Source organism: Equus quagga, chromosome 10, assembly GCF_021613505.1.
Source record: "Equus quagga isolate Etosha38 chromosome 10, UCLA_HA_Equagga_1.0, whole genome shotgun sequence".
In the NCBI taxonomy this organism is placed as follows: domain Eukaryota; kingdom Metazoa; phylum Chordata; class Mammalia; order Perissodactyla; family Equidae; genus Equus; species Equus quagga.
The window spans coordinates 48465490-48493299 of NC_060276.1; the positions used below are offsets into that span (position 1 = coordinate 48465490).

General features: G+C 35.5%; 1 long non-coding RNA gene across 1 annotated transcript; it reads right to left on the reverse strand.

Annotated features, from left to right (window-relative positions):
- Nucleotides 1-1175: 1175 nt before the first annotated feature.
- On the reverse strand, nt 1176-27565 carry LOC124246007 (uncharacterized). Its single transcript, XR_006890373.1, has 3 exons — nt 27503-27565; nt 27224-27361; nt 1176-3959 (listed from the first exon to the last, which is right to left on the reverse strand). It is a non-coding gene; the product is annotated as an uncharacterized LOC124246007 (long non-coding RNA).
- Between the last annotated feature and the right edge of the window lie 245 nt (nt 27566-27810).

Below are 27810 nucleotides of genomic sequence, written 5' to 3' on the forward strand. Positions count from 1 at the left end.
TCGCAAGGACAGATTAATAGGAGAAAAGTATACATATCTTATTAAATTTTTACATGTACATGGGAGCCTTCACAAGAGAATGAAGACCTGAAGAAGTGACCAGAGTAGGAAGTTTTTATACCTTTTAGACAAAGAAACAATAAATTTGTGAAGAATGACAAAACAAAGGGGTTTGGGCTAGGCTTAATAAATGGTGAATAAGTAACTAGGAAGATAAGGCTTAGCTCAACAAGGTTTGTTTATACAGCTTGTTTTGGCCCCAAATTGCCTGTCTCTTGTGACAAAAATGTCTCCTTTCCTTCACATGGGAGATTTATCTCCTCCTTTCAGGGAAGAAGAGCGAGGTGTGGGGGTGAAGTCAAAGTGACCTTTCTTCTGCTGTTTTTCTCAAACTCCTTCAGCTTAAGATATTCAATATGCCAAGGCGCCGTATTTTGAGGTAATGTGTCCTGAACTCCATCAAAACTAAACACCACGCGTCTAAATAATCCATGGGCAAACACTGATTTCAACAGTTACATTAGAAGAGATCGTGAATTAGGTGAAATTGAAAATACAACATACCAGTATTTGCGGGATGCCACTAAATCAGTGCTTGGGGGAAATTTGTAGCACTACATGCTTATACTACAAAAGAAGAAAAGTCGCCACTGAAGGACCTCTGCTTCCACCTTTGGTAACTAGAAAAAGAAGAGTGAATTAACCCCAAAGTAGGTATAAAAGTGAAATATATTAAGATCAACATGGAAACCAATATGATAGAACAAAGAAAAACAATAGACATGAAAGACCAGTATAGCAAAAGCTTCGATATATCCCTGAGAGAAGTTAAAGAACTAAATAAACAGAGAGGTACATCATGTTCATAGGTTGAAACACTCAGAATTGTTAAGATTGTTAATAATACTGCTAACAATACTTAATGATAAGATTGTTGATATTCTCCCAAAATAAATCTATAGATTCCACATAATCCCAATTAAAATCTCTGTTAGCCTTTTGTATAAATTGACAAACTGATTCTGAAATTCATATAGAAATTAAAGGAATCCATAATAGCCAAAACAACTTTGAAAAAGAAGAACAAAATTGGAATACTAATGCTATTTTATTTCAAGTCTTACAAGGCTACTGTAATTAAGACAATATCTGATTGACATAAAACAGAATAGAGTTCAGATATAAACTCACACATATACAGACAACTTAATTTTGACAAACATGCTTTGTCAATTCATTGGAGAAAGGACAGTCTTTTCAGGAAATGGTGCAGAAACAAGAAGCTTTACATATCTTAAAAAGTTAAACATATTCCTTCCATATGGTTCAGCCATTTCACTCCTAAGTTTTTATCAAAGAGTAATGAAAGTATATGTTCATACAGAGACTTGTACACAAATATTCATATAGCTTTATTTGTAATCCAAAACCTGGAAACAAATGTGCAGTGAGTGGATAAACAAACTTTGAAATGCATACAATGGAATACTACTCAGCAATAAAAATTAACAAACTGTAAATGTAGGTTACAACATAGAGGAATCTCAAAATAATTATGCTTAGGGAAAGAAGACATAAAAAGCATAAATACTGCATTATTTCATTTATTTAAAACTCTAGAAAATGCAAAATATTCTGTAATGGCAGAAAGTGGGTCAATGGTTGCCTGTGAAGGTTTAAGGGTGAGGATTACAAAGGGGTACTAGGGAACTTTTTTGGCTAGGTGGATATATTCATTATGTTAATTTTGGTGATGGTTTCACCATTATAAATATATGTTAAGACTGTCAAACTATATATTTTAAATATGTGCAATTTATTTACATCAATTATACCTCAATAAAACTGTTAACATTTAAAAAAATATTACAGTCATTATTTTTAACAGCTCCTCAGATGGTTCTAATATGTACACAGGTTTGAGAACCAGAGAGCTACCTATTTCACCCCAAGGTGGAATACAGTTGATTGCCCAGACATCTACATACCATCGGTCCCTTTTTCTGTCTTCTATTTTTGCAATTATTTGCTTAAGAAGATTTAAGCTATTTTTCAATTCAGCTAGATAAGGACCCAGTTTGAAAACAGGTATATTTTCAGTAATTTTTAACTCCCAGAAGTATTGTCTGTGATGTTGCTATAAATCATGGAATGTTAAAGGAAGAGACAAGCCTGTGGATCATCTTTCCTCAATCTTTTGTTAGCTGATGGGACAGAGTGAACTTTTAGGGAGACTGAAGAAGATACTATAATATTGGAATTAAAACAGTCTCTTTAAGTTTTCCTCTCTGAACCAGCCACAGACCAATAGAGGACAGATAACTAATAAAATATCCTAAGCTTCTTTGGGGGAAAAATATACCGTAGAGATCAAGTAATGCTGCGTACAATACTTTGGTCAAATTACGTATTAGGATTGTGTCCAACTCTGAACATCAGTTTTATGGAAAAAAATCCAGAGGAAGTCCAAACGGATGCTTAAAAATAAAGAAACCAAGGAATTGTCAAAGGAACTATGGCCATTTACCCTATGGAAGAGAAGACTTTGGTTGGACAAGGAGCATGATGTCTATTAAAATTTGAAAGAAAGTGAGGAGCATCTTCTATGATGAGGGTAATACCAATATCCCTGAAGCAGCAACCAAAAGGTGACTCTAGAGGAAATATTTTCATGTTATTATTTTTGTTTCATAATTGCATTTATGCAATGTGAGCCTAGGGAAGGACAATTTGTACACACTCCTACTTATATCCTTTCCCAAGGAGCTTGAGATCACCATGCATTCCTCCACATCATAATCACACAATTGACGTGTCTTGAAGCTGGGCTATGACCATGCAGTATAACTCCTCCACAAGAAAATCCCATTAGGAAATAACTCAAAAACCTCTTCGGAAAGAGTCACATGTTCCTACTTCCTAATTGAGAATAAGGACCCAAGTCATTTACACTTTTAGATTAGCCAGGCTTAACTGAAACTCCCAATAGGTTGCCATGCTGATTCAAGGTTACTAGTCAGGCTCAGGCATTAATGTCTCAAGTACAGATGCCTTATTTTTGGTGAGAAATTTGACTTTGCAATCTATGATATATTTATATAAACATAAAAGAAAACACTGATTTTGCCTAAATTACCCTTGTTATTTGTGTTCATTCACTAGAGAATCCTAATTCACCAAATCCAAAGATTCACTTTTTTTCTGGAGGCTTATCACACAAACCAATCTCAAATAAATCAAGTAAATGTATTCCTTTTGGAATCAAAAAATGGAGTTGATAGAAAATAATGAGTAACAGAGTATTCCAGATGGTTAACTCTTGTGTTTAACTGTTATATACCATTAATGAATAGTAAATATATAAACATAAGAATTTTAATATCATAAAATATACTTTTCTGAAACTAAAATGGGAATGCCTGTTTGTTTTATTTTAGAATGTATCTGAATACCTAAAAGGTTATTGTTATGAACAGCAACAATTGTTCTATACACTTGTAAACTAAATTCTGGTTATTTCATTATTTTGGTGTTTTGGATTCTGGGTAAATGGAATTATACTATATTGGGCTCAGAATGCATGGATCTCTTCTATTCTCTTGGAGCTTGAGGATAGCATTATTCAGAAATTCAGGGAGATTATACACACACGCGTACATATATATGCATATGCACACAAAATATACTTTATCTGCACTGTTCGTAGGTTTCATGGAAACAAAGCTTTTAGAACTTCATGACTTTCTCCCATTTCTAAAGATGATTGGAAATGTCCTGTTTCTTTGACTGTCGTTCAGCATACACATATCCAGCATCTGACCAGGAATGTGAGTCTTGACATCTCCTGCCAAGGTAGTAATATTGCTTGTAATTGATCTCAGCTGGGCTTTCAATTCTCTGCGATAGGCAGGAACATCAACGAGGTCAACTCATTTATCCACAGCGGCAGTGGCACCAGCCTATTATAAGAGTACATGAGAATAGATGTACTTTAGAAACTTTAGGCTTTAGAGATAATGTTAAAACGAAGTGAAGTAAGAAAAAAATTAAAGTGCCAAAGGCTTTCTTTCAATAATTTTAAACCTGTTACTTACGATGAAAACAAATCAGAACACATAAATGGAAATTATTCTAATGGGTTTTCCAAGAAAGGAAACAGTATAGTGCAAAGTTCAGAGCATGGACTTTGACTCAGTTTATTCATCTGCTAAATGAGGTAACCATTTCTAATACCAGAGTGTGGTAAGAACTGAATTAGATATCACATATTAAGTGCTTAGCACAGGGCCTGTCATATAGTTATGATTGTGTATATTGAAGCTATTATAATTTAGAACAGGGGTGGTCTTCAAGCTTTTGCTTCCAGAGACCCAAACAAGGTGTCCTCATGTCAAGTTTTATTTACCTGGAAAGTATTTTAAACTATATTTTATTGGACAATACTTTGGAAGAAAGTATGGAAGTAGCATCATTCTTTGTTGAACCAATTGCCCTAAATATTTATTCATAATTAATTGAAGGTGCCTATATATGTACCATTTCCATTGCAAAATAAGTTCTAAGTATATTCATTTTATGCCTTGTCATAGAGTACATTTGTGTTTGTGTATACATGTGACACTGAAGTCTCTGTGTAGGGTAGAGTATCTTCATAAGTTAGTTGCCAGATATTTCTCCCTTTTGAACATATGTGATGTGAATGTACATGTGAGTGCAAACATATATGCACCTGTGTGTGTGTTTAAAGGCAAAAATCATGTAACTGGGGCCAGGTAAATGTTTGTATCAGAAACTAGAGAAAAATATGTCCAATATAACTATGTAATTGCTATAATAAGTGGCTATAAAGCCGCCCTGCCCTTATGCATTGAGGCTCAGAAACATGAATAGCTTATTGATGTATTCTGCCTATCAGAAAATATACAAATATAACACATTAATTCCATGCCAAAAAAATAATTTATAGGATTCTACTGCCTCTGGGAGCCAGGAGAAGCTAATTCTCACATTGCCTTCATCTGCCTTTTGGTTAAAAGGCGTATTTCCCTGTCAGTATAACAGGTAGAGAAATTTCATTTCATTGCCAATTGCTGATCCATTGTTTATGAAGTTCACCAACTTCCATAGAAAGATATTGAATATAACTTCTCTTCATCACTTTATTCTGAATAATTCTTTTTCACATAAAGGAATATAGCATACATCATTGGATTGATCTGTTTTTATGCTATTTATTCAACACTGAGCCTCTGGGCTGCCATTTCAAACTACCTTAATAAACCTAACACTACCTTTATAGTGATTCCTTGCTTAGAAGACTGGATACCACCAATGTCAGTTCAATAAACATAGCCTAAAGAGTCACTTTCTTCACAAACAATTCAAACAAAGTGTCAAGTAGAAACATCCTATATTGGACAACACCAAGCAAAATTATTCCAGGACTGAAAATGTCTGAGATGCTGATTGGCTTTGACTGAGTGATGAAAATGTGTACAGATCTGTTGCCCAAAAGCAATAGTGCTGATAATGAACTGCGAAGATTTTCATCCACAGTATTCTTAATAGTGATTCAGTGGATGTACACAGTGCCAGATGTCTAAAAGCAAAGAGTTGAAATGCCTTTCTGGCATTTTATGCATTATCTGTTACAAATTTCAACATAACCATTCTCGTAGATCCGGTCATTCAACATTAAGGCTGTTCTCCACAGAATGCAGGGGATATGACTTTTGTCTAACAATAGTCAAAATTCCTGCAACAATCGTTTCAATTTTCCGCTATCACTTACCGAATCTGTACTCTTGACAAAATAAAGAGAAACACTGGCTACCAAACATCTCTTCTTCCACTAAGATTAGTATTTTCATTAATTATATTTTAAGACATGTTATTGCATATACAGAAGTCTCGATTCTAGGCAAGGGCAGCATTACAATTATGGCCTTTAAAAAAACAATCAAATATTTAGTGAGCATCTACTGTGTATCCAGTGCTATGAAAATATTAAAGAGAATAAGGCTTTTCCTGATCTTATAATGTAGTTGAAGGGAAGAGGCTAACACTTTTCATCATTTAATAAGCATTAACTGAGCAACAACTATACACTAGGCCCACTGCAGGGATAGTAGAGCAACTACAGTACTATAATCCTGGTATGCTCAAGGTACTATGGCAGGACAAAGAAGAGACATCCAACTGAGAATGGTGGTGGAAAACATCAGAAAAGACTCTCAGGAGAGGTAAAGGTTGAGCTGAGCCATGAAGAATGATTAGGGATTCAGCTGACAAATTAGGATAGAAAAGAATACATGTTGAGAAATGAAAGGTGAGTTAAGAGAATTGAAATGGGTAATAAAGTCTGATGTTAAATGATGAATCCAAGATTTCCAACCTAGAAGACCAAGAAATTTGTGCAATCAACAGGACAAGCACAGTTTTAATATATGCTGCTTAGGAGAACAATAATGGGTTTCTTTTAGAGTGGTCTGTATTTGAAGTGATGTCAAAATTTCGTTAGAAAATGAAAATAAATGAAAGAAACACAGGTGGACAATCAGGCCTAGATTTGGAAGTTTTGTGAATACAATCAAATAGAAATAACTCATCATGCCTTTTTGTGTGCCAGATCAGCTATTTCAATTCACCAAATAATTTCACTATTATTTATTGAACTCATGCTTCTAGGTACCATACCAATGAGGCTCTTTAGTTGCAACTCTCATATAGGCCTGGTGTTTTCATAATCTCCAGATATAAAATACTCAAAGCAAATTTTGTAGTATAACATAATATTCCTCATCAATAGCTAAGTCTATGTGGCAAATATGCTTTTCTCTGACCAACCTACTATAGCTCTAGGAGAGGCAGATATCATGGAAATTAGTGTCTCTGTCGTTTTGTGAGTCTCAAGAAAACTAACCCATCAAGCATTTCACATTAGTCTAATGTTGGATTGGTTTTGTAAACAAAGTGTCAGCAAAAATTAGTGAAATTAACTGCATAGCAGAAGCAAAAATACTTTTAAAAAAGCTCTCAATTACCTGACACAATAATCACTGGAGCGCAAAATGATGCTCCAGAGTCACTGCAAGATGCTTCATGCAGTCCCTACAAAGAGACGAAATTGTGAGCAGCATTATTTTGGTTCTGTGAACTCCTTTACAGTTCCATTTTCTGAAGTTAAATCCATGTATGTCATATGTGATACCATCCTATAGCCTGAAATTGCACCCAAATATTCTTAGTGATAGAGCATAAAACACTTAAGCACTTCCTCTCCATGTCAGATAAGACCACTAATCGAACTAATATTTTACAAAGGAGGAAAAAAACACAATAAGTCTTCTCATATACAGGGAAATATATATACTTTTATAGATATTTTTGAAAAATATTCATTTGGTTAAGTTGAAAATATGAAAGTGATTAGTTCTTCCTCAACTTATTTTTGTCATCAAAGCCCTGAATTTAAACAGCTCTTTCACTCAAAGCTTTCTTTGTGAGCATCTGATGCTTTATTTCTTTTATCTAAAATCCCTCGCTTTAAATTGACACAAAGGTCTAGTACCTGAATCTGTGTTTATTCTTTTTTAAAAAAAATATGAAAAGGACAGGCCTGGGTGTCATGCAGGCAAAAGCGCAGGCTATATTTAAGCTCAGAAGAGGTTCCATATCCAAGAAAGATATTGGAATTGGGAACAGCATAGTACATAATATAGTCAGAATAGGCAGCATAAATGAGTTTAAGGCTAAGATGGATATACGCTTGGAATCAATACAGTTGGATACGCTTGCTGAATAGCAAGATGCACCTGCTGAAAGGCAGCAGGATAACTAGATTGATACTGGCTCTTTCCAACAATAAATCTTGTGTTTCAGAGTAATATTTCATGGCTGGCAATTGGAACAGTGGTGGCACAGTTGGATTGATTGGCACTGAACACAAGGTTTTATTTGTCAACAAATGTGTTTCATGATTCATCTTGGACTCCCTGATTGATTGGATACTGACTGCATAGAAAAAAATTTTATAAGTCTATCACAGAAGGTTTTTGGAAATACATCAACAACACTGACTCATCAGCACAACACAGTCACATACTGAAGAATGCAAATGTTTCCTGGTACTCATTGCTATTCAGGATGGAGATTAGTAAATAGATTCGCACGCAGTAAATGCGAGGTACAAGCATCTCATTGATGGTACATCACTTTTGCTCTTAATGTCAAACTCTTCACCACCTTTTTTTTGTTCCTTATGACTCATCCAAGCACCAGTGGATACCAGAGGGCCATGGAAAGTCACCTAACTCACCTTTAATACATCAAGGTGGCCTTGGCCTTACTGTACTTGTGGTACATCAAAACAACTACAGTATAATGGGTAACAATGCTGGATTTGGAGTCAGACGAACTTGAGTTGAAAAAACCTCACCTTGTTACGAGATATCTCTGTAACGGGAACAAGTTATTTAATCACTCTAAGGTTCACTTTCTTAGTCTGTAAAATGAAAATAATAACCTATATTGCAAAGATTAAATAATACAACCACTCAAAAATATTAGCTACCATTCAGCAGTTTTGTTCATACATTAGGCAGTTTAGTCCACAGCTACTCATAGGTCATGATGCCCTAAACCAAGTAGCTATCCCCAGCAGCTCAAAAACAGTGTTATGCAATGCCAAGCCATCTTTGCACCTCTCAGCCATTTCCTGACTCATTAGGGAGGTGACTGGTCATTTCTTCGCCCAAACAAGGAGGCTACCGCTCACAAGAATTGGACAGTTTGACTTCTTAACCCTTCATCCTTTTATTTAAAGGTCAATCAATTGATCCATCTGTCAATATCTCATTAATAAGAAAGTTTGAAAACTTTCTAATTTATCAGAATGATCAACAGAAACAGGCCCTCTATGGATATGTGCAAAATGCATGTTTGCTTAAGGTGCTGTCATTTGTGAAAATCTATACAAAACACAACAAAACCTGGGGGGAAATGGAGAAAAAAATTGCATAAAGCCACACCAGGGAGCAGCAATAGCCCAAAGTGGTGCACAGCCGTTTCCTCAAAAGTGTGGCAGACAGCAATCTACTGCCATTGATTTAAGGTATACAGATTTTTCAGTGCATTCTTCTACCCATACTGTTAAAGTAAAGGAACCAATCTTTAATTCTTACTTGGATAATGCCCTAGGATTTAAAATTCAATGAATAAAACAAGGAAAAAAGTTTTTTGTTGTTGATTAATTAAAACTATATCCACAAAAATCAGTACGAATTCATAAGTTTTCATCAATTAGATACTATCATTCATACCCAGTCTCCTGACCACTTTGTCATCACCCTTAGATTGGCCAGCCCCTTAAGTTTTCACAAAGAAATAAGGATCAGTCTTCTGGGTTGCTGTGCTGAGCTGGCCCTGGACCTATTTTACTTCCTATCTCCCAGGTTCTATGGTAGACTTCAGCTCTGAGTACTCAGTAAGTGCCTCCTGGCTTTGACCTCTGGTTGCTCCCTACCTCCCAACTGTTCGCTTACCCCTAGTTTTTTTCTTATTCTTGACATACTGTTTAAGTCCTAGATCACAGGCTTGAGGCTGACTTGCAAACTTCCAAGAATATAAAGAGAATTCAGATGTATACACACACACACACACACACAGAAGTAAAAAATAAAACTTCCACATGCTTTGTATGAATTATCCAAAAATTTGAGAACAAATAGGGTTTTAGATAAATCATTGGATTAGATCTCTAGGATATCTAAACTCACTACATGTGTTGCCAACCCTTTACTGGCATCCCTGTTGGAAGGATATAAAATTACAATTCTGGAATAATTCAACCCATTACGATGATAGGTTTCTAGTTTCTTGTGTTAAAAAAAATATGGATTCTCCTAAAGACTCAACCAAAAAACAGATCTAATCAATGACTCCAGTAAAGCTGTAGGATGGAAAATTAACACACAAAAATCAGTAGCATTTCTATACACTAACAACAAATTTTCTGAAGAAGAAATCAATCCCATTTACAACAGCATCACAAACAAAATACTTAGGAATAAATTTAACTATGGAGGTGAAAGATCTCTACTCTGAAAACTACAAGACATTGATGAAAGAAATTGAATAAGACACAAATAGAAAGGTATCCCGGGTCCATGGATTGGAAGAGTTAATATTGTTAAAATATGAGTAGTACCCAAAGCAATCCCTCTCAAGATTTCAATGTCTTTTTTTTTTTTTTACGGAAGTAGAAAAAACACTCCTAAAATGTATACGGAACCACTAAAGACCCTGGCTAGTCAAAGGAATCCTGAGAAGAAAAACAAAGCAGGAGGCATCACACTTCTTGATTTCAAGCTATATTATAAAGCTATAGTCATCAAAACAGTATGGTACTGGCATAAAAACAGACAAATAGACCAATGGAACAGAATTGAGAGCCCAGAAATAAGCCAAAGCATATACAGCCAACTAATATTTGACAAGAGATCCAAGAATGTTCAACGGAGAAAAGACATTCTTGTCAATAATGGTGCTGGGATGATTGCATAGTCACATGCAAAATAATGAAACTGGACCCATATCTTATACCATTCACAAAAATTAACTGAAAATGGATTAAAGACTTAAAGGTAAGACCTGAAACAGTGAAACTCCCAGAAGAAAACACAGGAAATAAAGTTCCTTGACACAGGCCTTGGTAATAATTTTTTGGATATGATACCTAAAGCATGAGCAACAAAATCAAAAATAAATAAGTGGTAATACATCAAACTAAAAAGTTTCTGCACAGCAAAAGAAATCATCAATAAAGCAAAAAGAAAACCTGCAGAATGAGAAAAAATATTTACAAACCATATATCTGATAAGGGGTTAATATCCAAAATATACAAAGAACTCATACATCTCTAAAGCAAAAAACCCAATTTAAAAAAGGGCAAAGAGGGGCTGGCCTGAAGGTGTAGTGGTCAAGTTCGCATGCTCCCCTCCGGCAGCCCAGGGTTCATGGATTCGGATCCCCGGGGGCAGACCTACACACTGCTCATTAAGCCATGCCGTGGCAGCATCTGATAAACAAAAAATAGTGGAAGATTGGAGCAGCTGTTAGCTCAGAGACAACCTTCCTCAAGCAAAAAGGAAGATTGGCAACTGATGTTAGCTCAAGGCCAATCAATCTTCCTCACTCAAAAAAAAAAAAAAGGCCAAAGGATCTGAATAGACATTTTTCCAAAGAAGATATATGAAACGCCAACAGGTATATGAAAAGATGCTCAACATCACTAGTCATTAGGGAAATACAAATTAAAGCCACAATGAGATGTCACCTCACATCTCTTAGAATGGCCATCATCAAAAACACAAGAGATAACAAATGTTGGCGAGGATGTGGAGAAAAGGAACATTTGTGCACTATTGGTGGGAATGCAAATTGGTATGCCCGTTATGGAAAAGAGTATGGAAGTTCCTCAAAAAGTTACTACCATAGGACCAAGTAACCAAGTAATCCCACTTCTGGGTATATATCCAAAGGAAACAAAATTATTAACTTGAAAAGATATCTGCATGCCTATGTTCATTGCATCATTATTCACAATAGTAAAGATTTGGAAACAACCTAAGTTCCCATCAAAGGATGAATGGGTAAAGAAGTTGTGGTATGTATATATATATATATATATATATATACACACCATGGAATATTTTTCAGCCATAGAAATAGTGAAATCTTGCCATTTGTGACAACATGGATGGACCTTGAGGGCATTATGCTAAATAAAACAAGTCAGACAAAGAAAGAAAAATACTATATGATCTCACTTATATGTGGAATCTTAAAAAAAAATCGAAACTCATAGAAGAAGAGATCAGACTTGCTGTTACCAAAGGTAGAGTGTGGGAGAAGGGGGAATTGGAAGGAAATGGTCAAAAGGTACAAACTTCCAGTTGTATGATAAATAAGTACTAGGGATGCAATGTACAACATGATGACTATAGCTAACAATGCTGCATGATATACAAGAAGTTGTTAAGAGAGTAAATCTTAAGAGTTCTCATCACAAGGAAAAATGTCCTTTTCTTCATTCTTTTATTTTTATTGTATCCATAGGAGAAGATGGATGTTAGTTGAACCTATTGTGGTAATCATTTCACAATATATGTAAATCAAACCATCATGCTGTATGCCTCAAACTTGTAAGTGATGTATGTCAATTATTTCTCAATAAAATTGGGAAAAAATAAAAGAAAAAAGTGATTTTTGTCATCAAAAAAATATATACAGAAATTCTAAAAACACAGGAAACATTAGCTTCCTTGTAATTTGTCATAAGGAATTTTCTAAGCTGGGGATTTTCTATCCAGGTGGGTCTATGTATCATAATCACCCTGGGAGGCTTCTCAAATTGCATATTGCCCATCCCCCACTCCAGGTCCCAACCTAAATTCTGACCTCCATCTCTTAGGACATACCTTACTCTCTACTTGAGAATTTCTTCTCAACCCTCTGTTGCTGATAAGAGTTTGGAATATCCTTCCAAGGTTCTTGGGCAGGGAAAATGTTGAGAATTGACTTAGGATTGCCATTTATTGCCATTTTTTGTTCATTCAACCAACATTTATTGAATGCCTACATGGTGACACACTTTTTAAACAAAATACAAAAAAAGAAATATAGAAACTAAGTGTTCATTACTCTCATAAAATATTAGTAGATTTCTCCTTTTTGTCCCATCCTCCTACTTCTACTCACAACAAATGAAGTCAAATTTCATGAGCTGATGAAAGTGAGTAATTATATAATTCATTCTTTGGCTGAAATAAACCATTTTATCCTATCCACTATGGAATATTGAGTATTCAAGAGTAATGCCCTTAATATTTCACTATCAGTTTGTGAATAATTGTAGAAAAAAATTAAAATAATTCATACTTTTTATAAATTACTGGTAAGATGATACAGTTACAAAGGGATTCAAAATCAAAATAGATGTATTGCAAAAATTGAAAAATTATTCCTTTTATTAACCCTTAATTTTATCAAAATATTGCTATTTATATTCACAATTCATATTTTATATACCCCTTTACATACAAAATAAATACTTTTCTATTATGGGCATGAGACCATTGTATGCTGACACAACAATTAAATATTTCACATTTCTTGTTTCACATTTCACATGGTATTTCAGATATTTTAATTATCTTACAAATTATGTTAAGACGTATCAAGCACAGAATTCTTTAATTCCAGGATTCAACTAGCATATGCTTCCTTTGATTTCTCTGAGAAGGAGATTTGGGGGCCTTGCATTCAAGGCCCAACTAAGAGTTATTAATTACCAAGAGGCTAAATTTGGTCATGTAGACATCTATCACAAACCACAGAGTCAATATGTACTGAGGTCACATATCAGTGATAATTTATGTAACTAAAAGGGTGAACAATGCAATCACCAAATAAATAGACATTTTTACTGTATACCTGACTGCTTAATGGCTCTTATTTTAATTGGGGTACTGGCATTTTCAAAACGATTTCTTTTGCTCCCTCTGTCTTTTTTATTGGTCTGTTTCTTCCACATCAGCTAGGAATTGCTTATCAAGTTAAATTTTCCTTCTCTCCTATTAGACACAACATATCCTCCAGTGATAATTGGTCTTCTTTCAAAAATTCAACTTTAACTAAAAACTGAACAAAATATCCTTTAAATCCCATAGAACACAACCCTGAAATATCTTTTCCTGTTTCTTCCTAATTTACACAGCAAAGAAATACATGCTTCTATTTCCCTCAGAGTTAAAGGTGAGGCAACACTTTCAAGGGCTGCAATAGGGGATACTGGACAGACAAGGACTAAGAACAAAGGATAAAAAGAAGTCTGCCAAAAAATAGTGTTGAGGGGAGTGCTGTCTAGCCACTTACATTTTACATCATTGCCAAAGGTGGGCTCTGATTCTACTATGTAAAATGCGAAGTGACTGCTCCTTTGCACAGCTACCAAAAGCACAGGGCCCTCTTCTCTTGATTGGGTAGAGAAAGTGTCACTACCTCAACTCCAAATGCTTAAATCTAAGATAATAATTCTTCATTACATTAAAACCCAGAAGTCAAAAATTTAAAAAGTCAATATCTCCTTTGTTTGAATTCAAGCTTTGACCCTCAATTTGTTCTCGATAAATAATTCTTGAAAGACATAAATGACTGTATATATGCCTAGGCTGGAATAACACCTAGGTGTTCTGTGTTGGGTTAGTGTCCTCAGTGAAAGGGCCATACTGAAGACTTCCTGTGCTCAACTGCGCATTTAGTCAGTTTTAAGGTAGTCAGATTTAAAGAGAAGGTTTTATAAAGGTTGCTGGGATATAAAAAGCAGCTAGTTGGTACTGCTGAGTAGCGAAATGACTAAATTGAGGCTTGGGAGTCACAGAGTCCCTTATTAGCTGCACCTGTAAAATTCAGGTAATACTGTGTCAGAGGGGAGTTCTGTGAGTGGATGAGATCATGCATGTGATAAATGTGCAAAGTGTAAAGCATAGAACTCTATATGACTCCACTCATAGGTGGAAGTTAGTATATTGATAAGGAGATCTGATCGGTGGTTACCAGGGAAAAGGGGGGGTGGGGGGAGGGCACAGAGGGGGAAGTGGTGTACCCACAACATGATTAACAAAAATGTACAACTGAAATCTCACAAGGTTGTAATTTATCATAACATTAATAAAAAAATTTAAAAAAAAATAGTGCTTTATTATGTTTGCCAAGGTTCAATTACATTTGCTCTTGTTCTTGCTCTCACACTTTCCCTCTCCCCCAAGCTAAGTGCAGTCCAGCCCCTACTCTCGCCTTGGAAATCCCATCCACTCCCATGAATGTGTCTTCCAAATCTCTATGGCTAACTCTACCTTTTCTTCTGGGTACTAGCTTTGTGTCTCTATATGCACATTTCCCACAAGATGTCCTGCTTGCACTGTTGACTGGGCTCATCCTCTCCTCTTCCAAAGAGCCTTTTCTTCCTGATTTTCCTATTTATGTTAATAGTCAGTCAGATTTAAAATCTGGAAGTCCTTTTTGGTTCCAACTTCTCCATCACCCCCACAGGAAGACACGTGCCAAGTAATGATGGTTTTTTACCTCTGCTGCATCTGTCAACCTTATCACCTCTCTTCTATTCCCACTATCCCTAATTACCTCATGCTTCTGCTACTCTGATAGCTTCAGAACTGGTCTCTCCACTTTCTACCTCTCTATGAGTTCTGTTGCATCCTATACACTGCTTTTCACTTAAGATTCCTAAAGTGAAGTGAGACCTGGTTATTGATAAATAAATGAAAAGCAATAGGATATATTGGAGTATATGAAAAAGCCATTTGGTATAAAACTAATTTGGCCTGATCTTATTTTTCCAAAAGGGCCAGATGGGGCCTGTTGAGCATGCATTGTACATCTGCTTTAAACATTTAGTATGTCCCAAAGACAAGAAAGATGCCCTTAAAGATAGGGCTATAGCTTTCTCCCATATCAACATTTCTTTAAGGATAAACATCTCTTCCTAGAAACTAAGGATTAATTACTGACATGCTGTGCTCACCTTGCGACCACTGACCTGCTAACCACTGACTTTCTTTGCCAACTAAGCATCTTGTGACAGTAGTAAAAGAGATATTCCTGTCATATGTGATGTATGCTCTTTGTTCCAAGATGGTATATAACCACTCTGTACAACCCGGTTCTTTGGTGTCCTTCTTTCCTTGGGAAAAGAAGGCTCTGGGTTATAGTCCTCAGACCTGGCTCATAATAAACTCAACCAATCTTTGGTGTACAGATTGATCATGGATTATTTGCATCAACATTATGTAGTCCCCCAGCTTGAAAAAAAAAAGCTTCCTTGATCTTCCATTTTCACAAAAATTCTCTAGCCTTTAAAACCCTCCAGCACAAATTACACTCTTCTTATACCACTTCTTATTAATTTCTGGTCGGTATCAGAGTTTCTTGTACTTGTAGCAGTTGTACAAAATTACTCACTATTTTGTACCTCTACAAGCCCCAACTTCACATTATAAAACAAGAGAAACAAAGAAAAAAAGATATAAGATCCACAGGCAACAGAGAATGTGGAAAGCACTGAAAAATCAGGAGACCTGCGTTCTAATTCTAGCTTTTCCCCCAATTTAAACAATATTATAAGCAAGTCATTTGACCTATATGGAGTACATCAGTTCCCTTCCACATAAATGACTACTAAGGTACTGTATGCTTCTAAGAGTATAAACAGCAACAATTAGTAGTTCTACCAATTGCTGTGTGGTCTTGGACTAATTACTTAGCCTCTCAAGGCCTCAATTTTCATATATGAAATAATAGTTCCTACTTGTATGACTGCTGTGAAGATTAAATGAGTTAATAGATTTAACTTTATTAGAACAATTCCTGGCACAATAAGGCCTCAATAAACATTAACTGTTATTATCATTCTGTGAAGCCTGGGGCATTTTTTTCTGTCTGGCATATTTCTGAAGTGGTTCTTGAATAGTGTGAGCATTCTGCAAATTAACCACAATCATTCAACAGTGTGTTTATACTCAATAACCAGTGGAGAGCGAACCACTGCTATAGTAACAATTGCCAGGACCAGATGTATGTGTATTAAAAAAATAAAATTCAACTGAGTAAATTAGAAGATCTGATCGGATTTATTGAACTTTTCATGAATTGAGCAGCATCCCATTTAGCAAGTAGAGAGGAGCTCCAAAGGACTACAGCAAGGGGAAGGCTCTTAAAGGCAGGACAAGGAAGTTATGAATGGAAAAAAACGATGATTTTAGATTAGATCATTTTCCTTTGAGAAGTGGAAAGGGCCCATGTGACAGATTACCTCATTGGTGTTAACCAGAAAATTTCATACTGAGTAGTTAAGACTAGATTTCTGGGGGTTATAACTGCAATTAGGTCAAGTATTCAGCTCTTGTTTGGTAATATGGCCAGAATAAGTAACTCCATTTTGGACCTGTGGTTTCCTTTTTAACATGTGAGGAAACTGCAGGGTTTTCTCACTCAAAAATACCATTTGTCGCCTCTACCATCACTCCAATAAACACACACACACACACTTTCCTCTACAGTGCCTGAGATCACATGATCATAAAGTCAATCTTTTGTGTTAAGCACTGTTCTTTTTAGTAGATTTTCTATGAAAATGCAAATTCCCCAAGGAGAATTAACACATTAAGTGATTTACACCTTAATGTGACTGAACTTGTCAGTTTTTGTTTTCTCAGACTGAGAAAGGTTCTGCTGAATGAGGCTCCTGCATTGCTGGTGGGAAGTCACCATCTCAACATAAACTTTACTGCTTCACAATTTTGCCAGGGGTTGACTAGCCCTGATACATGCTGCTATTTTTTTCATACGAAAAAATGCCCTTGCAGAAGTGGTATTTTCCAGGTTGTTTTTTCATATGCATTGAGGCAGAAAGAATAGATTTGCAAATCCATACTTGATGTTGCTGGAAAGTTTTCTTGAACAAAACTAATTGAGAACTTTGTTGGGAATGGTTCATACTTACATAAAGATTAACTTTCCTTTCTTGCCAAAAATCACCCAGACATTTTGTTATCTGCCAAGAAAGTGCTCAGAGGCGTCTTTAACTTGCATAGCTGTTTCCAGCTTTAATTCTGAATTGACATTTGCTCTTTAATTGCAATAAATCTCTTCACAAACCCATTTGCTTTGAACGTTTCTTGGATACGTAACCTGTCATTCTTTAAGTGAGGTTACTTTGTTCTTGCCTCAGCATAAGCACAGTAAAATTGAAATAGCTTTCTTCCACAGCACAGAAATTATCATCTGAAAAGGCATTGTTGGGGATGGCCAAGGGAAAAAAGAAAAAGAATATATAAAGCCCCAAGACAAGTGACACTTTGTGCCTCATCCTCCATCCTGATTCTGGCCAACACTTTTAGACAGATGAAATCAGAATATCAAGAACACGTCAGTCTGAGGGGAAAGGAGGAGAGGGAAGAGAAAGGAAAAAAGGGGGAATGGGAAAAATTATAGCTTTCACACCTGCCATTGCCTCCCACTGGAAGGGAAAAAATCTTGCTCTGTTGCCAGTCACGGCAGTAATATAGGTTCACTCACCACCACCACATCCAAATTCAGGCCCTAGACAGAAGTGACTCAATTTTCTATAATTTGAGAATATCTCTGGACATTGTTATTATGCCACTCTTTTTCCTCTGTGTCCATTTATTTCAGGATCCACCTAAGTGTAAACTTTTCCTTAGACTCTTTGTAAGTCATCTTTACAAGCTTGGGCAAGTCATCAACCATTTTTCCATTTACTCATCTGTAAATGTGGCCTAACGTTCTCCAGTGTTCCCCAGACTTCAGTCATGTGAATAGTATCTTCATAATTTCTGCCATATCTCTACACTATCTTATTACACTCTCATATATGTCATATATTTTATACTATATTATTACTAATACTTTTTCTTTAACAAGACTAACTTTTATAACCTCATACTTATCCTAAGAAATGATATAAGCAAAATATCAAGTGTAATATGCTAGCTATATCTTTCCAACATACTTTAAAATAAATACATAACTTTTAAAATAAAAACTTTCCATAGATCACTTGAACTCATCTAATGCACTGTCACCCTTTGTGACACTCTTTTACTGTCAAAATGCTACCAAGAGTTGAAATCAGACAAGTCTAATTTCAAAAACTGGCTCTGTCCCCTAATACGTAATCTTGGCAAGTACCAATGCCTATCACATAAGTTGTAAAGAGGGTTAATTGAGAAAATGTATGTTTAGGGTTGGCACCAACAAATGCTGTTTTTGCTTTGTACCTCAGTTGTCATATCTATGAAATGCAACCTAGTATAAATGGAATGAGAATGGGCTTTGGAATCTGGCCCACTGGATTAAAATCCCAGCTCCAGTTACTTAAACTTTTTGAGTCTCAGTTGTCTCTTTTGTAACTGGAGATGATACCAGCTAAATTACATTGGGTCATTGTCATCAAGATCAAAGATAATACATATAAAATGCTTAAATCATGAAGCACTCTGTAAATGGTAACCATAAATATTATCAATATTGTCCTCTTCAGTGCCCTGCCTACAACACAGGCAAAATGGAAGTAGATATTATTCATTGAAAAAGTAGAAAACAACCCCATTATCTTCTATCTCATATTATGCCCCTCTTCCTTTTCTGCCTGATAATTTCCTTGGTAAACAGTCAGGGATCTATCACTCAAGCTATTGCTGGAACCTAAGAGTGTCAATACCAGAATAAGAATGAGATGCAAAGTCAAGCAAGGTACTTCAAAATAAGGCTTAAGAGTTAATATTTGTAAGTGCTAAGAATAGAGCCTCACAGAGTATGCACTCTGTGTTAAATGCGCCACCTAAGGGCTAAATAAATTAACTAAAAATAACTGTGGAAATATAAGAAAGATAAAAAGAGAAAAATGATGCAATTATTGAATAATCAGGACATACCATGACCCCAGATCAAAAGATTTATGTGTCATTGGGTGAGAAATGAGGTTAATGGAGAGGAGGTAGCGAGACAGAAGGAAACAGGAGTCCCCTGGCATTAAAGATTAAAAGGTAAACTCACACAGGCAAACTAGCCTGGATGAATCTTTGGATTCGTTTTAGCAAAGGAAAAACAAGCAAAACCAAATAAAAATAAAATAGGGCCTCACAAAGGGATGCCTCTTCCCACTCAGAGGTGAGAGTGCAGTAACTCAGAGGGCTACAACAGATGTAGTAATGAGCAATAACGTCATCCTTTAATTGCTCAATCTTAGTAGCAGCCATTGATGGAAAAAAATCATCCTATTTTTTTTCCTGAACCACATATCTTGCTATTATGAGTTGCTTTATTTTTGTTCCAGTGTAACGTCAGTGGGCTTACTATATGCAAATGGTGAAAGCAAGCCTAGCTAATTAAAGAGAGGCTTAAAATCAAATGTAAAAGTAGCAAAGTATTTTTGTTAATAACGAACTGGTTCCCTAAGTATAAAATATCAAACAGCTTGATATAGTACAGCTTATTTTTTAAGGAAAAAAGAAAAATTCTGAAATTCATAAAAATATTTGTTTTGAAGTAAAAAAATACTTAAAAGAAAAGCCCTTTTGATTTTAGTGAGCAAATGTAGACATTATAAAGTCATTAGTGAAAAACACACTAATTAAAATGTAGCTTCATGAAGAAAATGAATGAGTAGGCAGAAAATAGTTCACAGTAGTCTTTCAAAGCCCAAAACTACATTGCTTCTAAGAAACAACTTACATGAGATCAGTCATCACTAATCATCACACAGCAAATGGAATTCTGTTCTGAAAATGCATTAAGAAAAATTACTTCAAATATCATTTGGTAATAATGAGCTACCTAAATAATGATGTTAAAATATTTGGTTCATTTCTTTACTTTATGTTTTCCTTTTCCTGTTATTTTATTTTACTTTTTCTCTTATTGACTTCCTATTGAGTCTCTTTTTAGCTTTCTTTTCATTTCCCTCGTTTTTTATTCACCATGTAGAATTTCGTTCCCTTCTGCTTGTTTCCTTATTTATAGCTGCACCTGCACCTCCTCCACCTGTGTTCATACTCCCTATTCCTTCATTGAATGCAAGAGCAGTACAATAAAGAAGGCAGAGAACGAAGCTCAAAAGTCCAATTTTCTGTAACTTGCTCTGCAGGATAATCTTAAAGCACAGAGCTTTATGACAAACCCTGGTAAATTGGTTCAACCTTTAAAAGCTCCAGTACAGTTTGCCCATGGTCATACTGATATAGATTTAGCATACAAGCGGCACAAACTAGATCTACACAATCAAAATAAGGTAAGAGATTTGGGGGAATTATTGTACTGGTGCCAGACAAAAAGTCCATCACCAACTCCTCCTTTTGACTGAAATTCTTCCCAAAGTCACTCTAAGATTACATAGTAAATCAATAATATTTGAAGGCTTCAGACACTCACATTGAAGAGAGAATGAACAAATAAAATTTTATATGTGTTGTCTTATTTACTTTTGGCTTTAATAACAATAAAAATGAGTAATTTGTATGCATTATGTTATAGACCTTCATTAAGCCCTTGTCCGTTACTTTATTTTAACAAGGCCAGGCCAAGAGTTAAGCAGTATCAATACAAATTCAACTTTTCTGCTAGAGGAAAGAAAAGCTCTGTGAAAACACATTAGAAATAACTTCAGTGTTCATCTTCAATAGAGAAATTGAGAAAAAGATACACTGATTCAACAAGTTCAGCCATGAAAATGTATGGTTATAGTTACAGTATCAATATAGAAACATTCTTATGATATATACTGGTAATACCTGGTGTTTATATATTGTGTGAAATACTTAAATATCACCTATTTTTGACCACAATTATAACTCATTCAAATACCTGAAAGGTTTCAACGAGGTTAAGGTACCATAACCTTGAAGATGAGTAGTACAGGAGCAAACTAAGAAGAAAATATGAGAAAATGATAATTGTGTTACAAAGGTAAAGTTATACTTTATTTCTATTTTAAAATTTTATTTTAAATTCTTTTCATATAGTCCATGCAGAGAAGGAAAAAATGTTCCTCTACCCTTCTAGATTCTTCTGGCTGGTCTAAGAATTAAATTGACTTGAGGCAGATTAACAGGAGCAAATCAAACAAAATTTAATAGCAGGTATACATAATTCCAGGTAAACCCAGGAAAACTGAGTAACTCGCCAAAATGACTGAAGCCACCACCTTAAATATCACCTTCAGCTAAAGACAAAAGAGCACGTTGTGGGTAGAGGTTTGGGACTTCAAAGGCAACAAAGGTAATTCACATGGAGATGGAAAAGCAAATGTTTGCCTTGGCTTGTAGAGACAATGGGACATGGAGAGAACTCTGATCAAATGGGCCTTCCTAGGTTCTTCCTTGTCTACCCCACCTAGTTCATATTATACTGGAGTTATCTATGTGGATAGCTCCTTCCTGAAACAGGTCTCCTATCTTAAATTCTTTTAGGCAGTTAGGAGGAAGATCAAAGTTTCTTCCTGAGTCTTTTGTTCTTAAAAATAATCAAGCCAAACAGATACATTTTGGGGTGGCAAATTCTGGTCCCCTATATCTGTGAAGTGGTTAGATTCCATTTATAAACAATAAAATAAAATATATCCCAAATGTTTGAATAACAGTATGCTAGTTACTACATAGTCATTTCACTCCTTGAAATTTTAGGAGGATTATTAGATAACCAGAAATATTATAGATTGGGAGAAAAATTAATGACCAACATTTCATTCTAAACTGATTTGACCATCTTAACTGCCCCACAAGGCCTATGACTTTTGCTACAATGAAAACTCATTTGTCCCAAAAGCAAAACAAATATTTACTTTGAAAATCACTTTCTGAATCTAAAGAGTAAAATTCTGAAATTTGTATATATTGTAACAAATGTTTTATTTAGAAAATGCTTTTACTCTGCTATACTATCCATATTTACGTGCTTGAATATTTAGTTTATCTTAAAATAAAATATTTTAATTGCTTTATAATATTTGTATTACCTAAACTAAATCTACCAGAATTTACTATTATAAGTTCTATTAAAAAAAATAACAATAGAGCCACTGTCCTTTACAAATTTTCAATATGTTTAAAGATTAAGAGTTGTTGATTAATACCACAATGAGACAGCATTACACACTCACCAGATATGCAAAATAAGTCTGACAATACACGTGTTGATAAGAATGTGAGCAATGAAACTCGCATACACTGTGGATGGACAGGAACACTCATTCACTGAAGTTGAAAGTGTAAATGAATACAACCAGTTAGGAAATGAGTTTGTGAGGCCAAAGCTATACATAGCCCACCACCCCACTATTCCTCTCCTATGTGTACACACTTGTATATGAGAGGACACATGACATTCATAGCAACATTGTTACATAATATCTCCCAACTGAAAACAGCCCAATTTTCAATCAGTAGTGAAATGGATAAAAGAAAAATGTGTATTTATACGATGGAACACTGTACAGTAATAAAATGACAAACTATGGTCACTTGTAGATGAATCTCACAAACATACAAGAAGCAAACCAAGAAAAACGAGGTGGAGAAGGAGAAGGGAAAAAAAGGAATGCATTAAGTATGGTTCCATTTATCTAATGTTCAAAAATAAGCTATCCTGTTTAGGAGGGGCAGACAAAGACTTCTGGGGTGTTGTCTATGTTCTTGACCTGGGTGGTGGTTATGCAGACCTTTGCTTTAAAATTCTTCTTTAAACCAGGGATCAGCAAACTATGGCATATGAGCCTAATCTACGTCACTACCCGTTTTTACAAATAAAGTTACCGGAATACACACACAAGCACACAGAGTTGCTCATAAGAAATGAAGGAAAATAAAGATAAGAGCATATGCTTGTACAGGATATCATAGTTTAAAGAACCCAGTGAGGTCAGTATTTTTTAAATCCTTCCTCTTATTTTCTATAGATGAGTATATGAAAGTCACAGATTAAATAACTTGTCAAGATCACATAGATAGCCAGAAGCAGCACCACAACTTGAATGCACACTATCTGGATTCTATTTTGCTCTTGAATATATACAAGATACCCTTTGTACAAGTTTCCAAAAGAGAGCATTTTATTTAGGGCAAATTGTTTAGCACAGGATATATTGTAGTTCAGACTAAACTAAAATTTATGGGACATCTACTAAATAAACAATGCACTGTCTATAAATTCTAAATGACTTCAGTATGTCATGAACTTCACTAGCTCATTTAATCAGAGACATTGGTGAAGTCTTAATTAAGAAAATGCAACTTGAAATGGGTCTGGAAGGGTTTCACGATTGGTGTGGGGAGTTTTACATTTCATTTAGATTCAGATGAAGAGACAAGCAGAATTGAACAAAGGAAAAGCAACACTGTGTCCCTGGATAGGAAGACTCAATTTAGTGAAGATGAAAATTCTCCCTAGATTCGTTTATACATTTAACATAATTGAAATAAAAATCCCAATGAGATTTCTTTTGGAATTTAACATGTGATTTTGAAATGCATTTGGAAAAACAAACAGTTCATATTAGCCAGGTAAATATTAGAAAGAATAGTACTAAGGGTGCAGTTACTTTACAAGAGATACAATAAATTAAAGTAGTATGGATATGGCAAGGAGCAGACAGATAGAGAAATTGAACAGAATAGAAAAGACCCACATCTCTATTATAAATTCATATATAATAAAATTGACATTTCAGATCAGTAGGATGAGGATCAATTATTCAATAAATAGTTATGGGAAAAAAACTAGCTGGCCATTGAAAAAATACATACAGTGAACCTCTCTAATTTATAAATTCTAGATGAATTAAAAATGTATATGTTAGGGGTCAGCCTGGTGACATAGTGGTTAAGTTAGCACATTCTGCTTCAGCAGCCTGGGGTTCGCAGGTTTGGATATCAGGCATGGACCTAGCACCACTTGTTGGACCACGCTGTGGTGGTATCCCACATAAAATAGAGGAAGATTGGCACAGATGTTATCTCAGAGCCAATGTTCCTCAATCAAAAAAAAGAGGAAGAATGGCAACAGGTGTTTTAGCTCAGGGCCAATCTTCCTCACCAAAAAAAAAAAAATATATATATATATATAATATGTTAAAAATTAAACTGTCAAATAAATATAAGGAAATATAAGGAGATCTATATCTATATCTATATCTATATCTGTCTATCTATATACATACACATCTTGGAATGGGAAAGGCAATTCTAAGCATAGCATTAAAGGCAGAATCCATAAAGGAAATGCAATAGTTATGGTTATATTATTTTAAAATGTTTCTATGTGAAAGAATTATAAACAAAAATAAAAGGAAATTACAAACCAGGAAAAGAAAATTGCAACATATATGACAAAGTTTAATAACCTAAATATATAAACAACTCCTAAAAGTCAGTAAAATGAAAATATAAAAAATAAATGAAAAGGTGATGCAAAAAAGAAGTGATACATGAAATAACAAGAGCCAATGTCTATTTAATCCTTATGATATGCCAAATATTGTGCTAAGAACTTTACAAGAATTTTCTTATTTGGTCCTTACAACAATCCTATGAAGAATATATTATAATTACCTACATTTGACATATGAGTAAACTGAGCCTCAGAAAGGTTAATTCACTTGCCTGGATCATAAAGCGTTGGTACTTTAGCCCAGTTCTCCCTTATTCCTGAGCTGTAGCTTTTAATCACTATAGTATATTGCATTTCCAATTGAAGAATAAAATTATGTTCAGCTGCACTAGAAATCAGATAAATGTAAACACCTAGTACCACCACTCACCTACCAAGTAGGCATTTTAAAGAAAAATTAAAATATACAAATATAGCCCTGGATGGGGGGAAATGGACACTCTTGTAAACTGTGTGTTGGAAGATAAACTGGTACAACTTTTCTCCAGGGTGGTTTGATAATAGATTGTAAGTAATAACAGTGTAGGAAACTGCAGCAGCTCAGGGTGACCCAGAATAAGCAAAGAAATGTGAAAATAAATTAAAAAAGAAACCCACGGCCCTTGTGCATGCTTGAGATATTGTTGTGTGAGAGGTTTAAAGGTAGAAGAATACATTTCCTTCTCCGTGGTCTCAAAATGGGAGGTGAGAAGCTGTGTAAATGCGGTAAATTGTCACCTTTCACCGTGGAGAGTCAAAATAGGGCGTCCAAAACTGATATACTGAGAAATAGATATTAAAATATATTATTTAAATTTACAATTGTTACAATTTGTAAAAGTAAAACACAGAAACTGTTTAAAAGTGTTTACCTCTGGGGAGTAGGCAAGTGTGAAGACTTTTACTTTTAGATTATTAATATGATTTGAGTTCTGCTTAATTTTTAATAATGTACAGGTACTATTTTAACTGTAAAAATCTACCTTAAAGCAAAAAGAAAGGCAGCCACATTAATAGAAGATTAGATATATAAATTTAGTATACCTATACAATGGAATACTATGATGTCATTGGAAAGAATGAAATAAGAGCTTATGTAATTACATGAAAAATAACAATAATGAAAAATAGCTAAATCATTTATCAAGCACTTACTCACTAAAACATTTATTGAGCACTTATTGAGTGACTTTTCAGTCACTGTTATAAGCTCTCCATGTGTATTCTAATTTAGTAATCTCTCAACTGCTCTATAAGAAATGTCAGACAGAGAGAGGCTAAGTAAATTGCTCAAGGTCACACAGGTAGCAAATGGCAGAGCCTGGATTAGAACAGTGCGTCTCCATAGCCTATACTTTAAGTACTACACTCTACTGTTTAAATGGGAAGTGAAGAAGTAATTGCAAAACGTGTTTTTAAAAGCCATGTATGTATGTGTGTGTGTGCAAGCACACAGGTGTGGTGTGTAGAGGCTTTGTGGCATGTGTAGAGTATGTATGGAGTGTGCATGGTTTGTGATCTGTGTTTGTGTGTGCGTATACGTGTGCGTGCGTGCATGCATGTGTACAGAAGGCATAAGCAAATAGAATTTGGAAGGGTATACACCAAAGTGTTGTAGATGACATGAGGGAAAATATTTCTCTATTACATTCTACATTTTTGTGGTATTCTATTTTTCCCTCTGACTTTATATAATTTTGTGATGAAAGAATTAATTGTATCTTTAAAGCTGCCCCAACGCTTAAACCAAATAGTTTCATTTCTACGAAGTGATTTTAAGGGGAAAAATCAAATATATGGGGAAAGGTGCATATACAAAAATTAATCACACTCTCCATTTCTTAAGTGCAGGCTGTGCAGAGTGGCTTCTTTCCAAAGAGTATAATATGGAAAGATGAGCAATTTTAGGGAGATACCATCATGGTGGTATGAGAGGATCCTTTTGTCTCTCCCCTTCAATCTACAGTGAATAAAACATCCATAACCCAACAAAGGCTACAGTGTACAACACACATTGGTACATACAAAGGTAGGTGAATTGAAGCACATAGAGGAGGTTAAATGGGGGAATAGCAGAGGCAGAGCCAAGAATCCTGGATCCCCAGCCACCATGACTGAGCCAGCTGCCCTCAACCCCAAAGAACTTGGTGGGCAGCAGTAGAGGCACATGTATGACTCCAGCCAGCCAGCTGAGGTGTCACTTACAGCAGCACCTGTGGTCACAAGAAGCAGAGCAGCAGCAGAGGCAGAGCCCTGTGATCCTGGGAACCCCGGCCTTGGCTCAGAGCTTGGTAGCAGCAGCGGAGGTACTCACAAACCCCAACATCCTGATCGCAGCAGCACCTATGATCACAAGGTAATGGGCAGCAGATGAGACAGTGCCCCACATACCAGGCTCCTTCCCCACAGTCCCACTTCCTCCAACCACAGTAGTGGAGATTCTGACCCAGGTGATCCTGGATGTGGCTAAGATATCAGTCATACCTGTGCCCACAGTGGCAAAGCCAGTGACCACAGCAACTCCAGCAACAGTAAGGCATCAGTGACCCCCAGAAGCTTAAGCAACAACAACAAGTGTTACTGGCAACACCCCAAATAGAGGCAGTGGAGGGTGGAGTATGCAGATTCTCAAACATAGCCAGAGGCAGCTCAGGTAAGAGACAGCCAAAAACTAGTGCTATAACACCACCTACTGAAAAACAAAGAAGGGCCTCTAATCTAACAACCAGTTAAAAAGTTTGAATCAAAACGAAGCTATACCTAAATAAAAAATATTTGCTACAACAAATGCA